General features: G+C 43.8%; 1 pseudogene; it reads right to left on the bottom strand.

Annotated features, from left to right (window-relative positions):
• Positions 1-5,000, bottom strand: part of LOC134457437 (octapeptide-repeat protein T2-like) — a 29,512-nt pseudogene that overhangs the window by 1,192 nt on the left and 23,320 nt on the right.

Here is a 5,000-nt window from a genome sequence, read left to right as displayed (position 1 = left end):
AGCGGACATTGTGTCAGACCACCTAATGCGTGTCTATACCGTATATCAGTATGTGTATGTGTATGCTTGCACACGTGTGTGTGTGTGTGTGTGTGTGTGTGTGTGTGTGTGTGTGTGTGTGTGTGTGTGTGTGTGTGTGTGTGTGTGTGTGTGTGTGTGTGTGTGTGTGTGTGTGTGTGTGTGTGGTGTGGTGTGTGTGGTGTGTGTGCGCGTTGGTGCGTGCGTGCGTGCGTACGTGCGCGCGCGCGCGCGCGTGTGTGTGTGTGTGTGTGTGTGTGTGTGTGTGTGTGTGTGTGTGTGTGTGTGTGTGTGTGTGTGTGTGTGTGTGTGTGTGTGTGCGTGTGTGATTTGTTGGAGGGATAATCTGACCTGCTGGCTTAGACTCATTACTCTACAGGCAAGACAGCAGAGACTTCAGAGACACCACAGAGTCCAGCAGTGACAGTGTGTGTGTGTGTGTGTGTGTGTGTGTGTGTGTGTGTGTGTGTGTGTGTGTGTGTGTGTGTGTGTGTGTGTGTGTGTGCGTGCGTGCGTGCGTGCGTGCGTGCGTGCGTGCGTGCGTGCGTGCGTGCGTGCGTGCGTGCGTGCGTGCGTGTGTGTGTGTGTGAGAGAGGGTAAACAGGGTAAACAATGCCAAATTAAAGTGCCATCAGGTACCAATTGGCACAGAGAGGAATCAATCATCGTTTATCATTCAAATGATTCAGCCGCTACTCCTTTATCATCCAAATCATGCTCTCAGACGTGTAGTTTACAAAGCTGAGCGAAAACAGGCAGATCTGGAGAAAGCCAGATTACCCTTAAGATATTGTACTAACAGGGTCTGAACCTGTGGAGTGGAGTTTGATTTCAGATGCATGATGCATGCACACACTGACAAAACAGCTTCACTGTTCACTTCTCACTTCTTCGCACTAGTGGTAGTTATCGCTTAGTTACCTCTCAGACACACACAAACGCATGCACGCACGCGCGCACGCACGCACGCACACACACACACACACACACACACACACACACACACACACACACACACACACACACACACACACACACACACACACACACACACACACACACACACACACACACACACACACCAACTCAAACCTGAAATATACACATAATAATTTTGAGTCTGGTTTTACCATGGAAAGTTGATTTTGTGTGTATGGAAATTAGTGCATAATTGATGATTCATGCCCTCATTTGCATATCTTAACATCAAAATACAAAACACATCTAGTACATTTTTTTCTTCTCTTATCATCAGTAATCAGCTGAGAAAGTTTCATGGTGTTATCAATGATTTAAGTTTTTTTTGCCTATTCACCTACAGTAGTCTTACCATAACGATATATTTATGCTAATTATGCAACCAAGCCAAATCCTCTTCATTTGACCTATAGATGACATTTCTGCACTAAAACTTTAGGGTACTCAACATTTCTGGATTCTGGGCTTATGGGGATCACGACTAGACTATAATGCACGACACACACATGTACTCACCCCACCAACATACACACACACATACAGATACCCTTGTAGTGATGTGAGTGTGTTTATTGGGAAGTGTGGCGCTTATGACAGCAGGAGTGACTGATGGCACACAGGGTTGGTCCCCTGGGGTGACAGTCATTATGTTTGATCATCGAGATAAACAACAACATTAGCTAGCTTTGTGCCTACACTTTGTTCCACTTTGACTGAAGGAAATAAAATGAGAAGAGAAGGAGAGAAGTATCAAACAGCACTGGTTAACACTCAACTCACAGCACACACGCATACAGCACACACACACACACACACACACACACACACACACACACACACACACACACACACACACACACACACACACACACACACACACACACACACACACACACACACACACGCACGCACACACACACACACACACACACACACACACACACACACACCCACACACACACACACACACACACACATTCATGATTCCTTCCACCCCCCACTGACACAAACACATGCGCACACACACACACACACACGCACGCACGCACGCACACACACACACACACACACACACACACGCATACATGCACACATGTACACACACACATTAATGCTTCCGCCCCCCACCGACTTTGTAAGCAGGAGGCGATGATGAAGGATTCAAGGCCCTCGACTGAATAAAAACAGTAAAAATCAAATTAAACTTAAATGAGAATGAGATGAAACACAGGGAGCAGGAAGGAATGTGTGTTCATATGTTTGTGTGTGTGTGTGTGTGTGTGTGTGTTGGTGTGTGTGGGTGTGTGTGTAAGTGCATGTGTGTGTTCCGGTACACTAAGTAACCATCTTCCTTTCTTTCAAACAAACACGTATCCAAACACACACACACACAGCATTGTGATCTGACGTTGTAGGTACATACTCACATACTCACATCTTCATTATGTAGGCTATTATTGTCCAGATTGACTGCAATGAGACATGGCATAACATCAATATTAATGCACAGATCGGGAGGCTGCGTTTGGATCCATAGTATTGACGACTTGACCAGACACTCTCAGTACTACAGATGAAAGCACCCACCACAGATCTTTGGAGAGGGATTTCATTACAGATGAGAGTACCATAGCGTAGATCTGGGTGTAGAATTTTATCCATAATATTGATGACCTGACTTCGCTACTAGGCTAGATGTTGCTTATGTCTCGTGATGTTCTTACGAGGTTAGATACGTATATGGTGTATTTCTCATGAATGTTTTTACTGGGTTAAATATGCGGCTTATTTCTCATTCATGCTCTTGCTTGTGATGAATATAGGGCAGACTCTTTACAAATGTGGCTATGAGTATAAGACGGTTACTTTTCCATATACTGTACACTTTTTAGATATGTGGCTAATTTGTTATACAGTACTTAAATAATGTATCATTGAGGATGATCAGTCACATTAATATTTGAGAGTAGTTTTCGAGCAGGAATCACCAACCATCCATGAGAGCACCAATTACTGACTCCTCTCCTGTGGTCCTCCATGCGTCCAGAGTAGACGTGCCTGATTGTGTTCATTTTTTTTTCATGCTTTGATAATCTGTGAAAGTGGAGATGGATTTGACCATATCTTTGCTTCTGGTACTTTATAAAAGGTAGGCTACATCAATTGATTTGGAGAGCAACAATTGATGAGATGGTCCCTGAGGCATAAAAACATTTTGATGTCAGAAATACCACTTTGGCATAATTTTGGTTATTATGTTCATTTGTAATACTGCACTCATACCGTAACACAGCATCGAATGCTGCATGCTGCCTGTGACAGTATATTTACCCATGAGCAGTCAGGGAGCGCAAATGGGCTTCCCCCAGTGCGGTAGGGTGTTGACACGGGGCTAATGTCTTTGGCAGCGTAGCAGCTACGCTAACGTAACAAACAAGCTGCTTTCCCGGCATCGCATCTGCATCAACAGCAGGAAGGAGAGACGGAAGACAAATAGACTTTCACGCCTGACTCATCACCCAATACAGTGGCTACGTCTCAATGCCAAGTGTTCTTGCCTTGCGAGGATGTGAAACACTTGGTGATTGGATACTCCACGGAGTTCACCAAAGAGTATCCAATCACTGTGCATTCCACGTCCTAGCAAGGCTACAATAGGCATTGGCCCTACCGTGGTCAAATGGTGGGGCATTCGTCTGCTATGCGGCCAACCCAGGTTTGATTCCTTTGCCGACCCTTCCCCGTCTCTCTCTCCTAAACTCCTAAACATTTCCTGTCACTCTCTCAACTGTCCTGTCGATAATTAAGTCTAAAAAGACCAAAATAATAATAATAATAATAAAAAGAACACTAGGCATTGAGAAAGGGCCATTGGTTCCCAAACTGGTCACGGAGGTACTGCCGGGTGGGGGTTTAGCCCTTGTAAGGTGTTTGGGTCATTTTGACCCGTTTTCAGCTTTTGGCTTGAGAAAAATACTATCAGTTATTATTCTTTCGCACTGAGATTCATAAATAAACAGAAATGCACAGGCAGGGTGAGGGGAACATGAGGGTGAATATGAACTATGATTTTTTTTCATTTTTCATTATTTTCTATATGGCCGGGTCAAATTGAACTGAACACCTTCTATGTAACCAAAACACTAACACCTTACAAGGGTTAAACCACAGGTTACCAGTTAACATAAGTAACGATATTCAAATGTTATGGTTTGTAAATGAATTCAGCTCTCCTATGATTTCAAAATTTAAATGTGCGCAAATCAGTTCGCAAATCAGTGTAGGATCGCACTAGCCTCGCGAGCCATCCTACGTACTTCCGCCAAAGGATTGGCTCCACTACTGTAGTCTGGCCGTGCTTCTCTGTGGAGTGCTTGCAGCAGTAGAATTTTGATTGCAACGCCCCCCCAGAAAACAGCCAATAATCGAATACGCCCCCCACGTGGGGACGAAAGGGGGAGAACGCTCGTGACAATGACGTACACATCTGCGCCAGAGCCATTGGTCTGCGCTATGTTGTTGTTGAGTAACTGCCAGCGATTGGGTGAGAGGTGTCCAATAATTTCAAACTATAACTGAGTGCAAACTTCCTGCTTTCTACAATCGCTTCAGAGCAAACAAATGCCAGACCATGAATACGAAATGAAATGGTAGTATTATGGGATGGTCAGGACCAGGCTAGGATCGCACCACCTGACTGTCCTCATAGTTATTTCCCCATTTTAAAAAAGCTGTAGTCATAGCAAATCAGAGAAGCCTGTCTTTTTTCTTCTTTTATTTTCTTTTAATTTATTATGATTTTTTTTTCAAAAGAGGCCTTTAGTCCTTCATTGTACTAAACACTAGGCAAAATGTATTTGCATATCATACACAGAGGCCGCTCAACAAAAATAAAAGCCTAAACAAATACATAGCAGATGAGATAAGAATAAAAACATGCAAACGAAAGGATGAAAATGAAAGGATAAAAAATAAAAGGACGTAAGTAGAGGATAAGTTAATCA

The sequence above is a fragment of the Engraulis encrasicolus genome, chromosome 10 (genome assembly GCF_034702125.1).
Source record: "Engraulis encrasicolus isolate BLACKSEA-1 chromosome 10, IST_EnEncr_1.0, whole genome shotgun sequence".
NCBI classification, from domain to species: domain Eukaryota; kingdom Metazoa; phylum Chordata; class Actinopteri; order Clupeiformes; family Engraulidae; genus Engraulis; species Engraulis encrasicolus.
The sequence above is the reverse complement of the archived record's forward strand: the minus strand, read 5'-3'. Positions and strand labels throughout refer to the sequence as shown.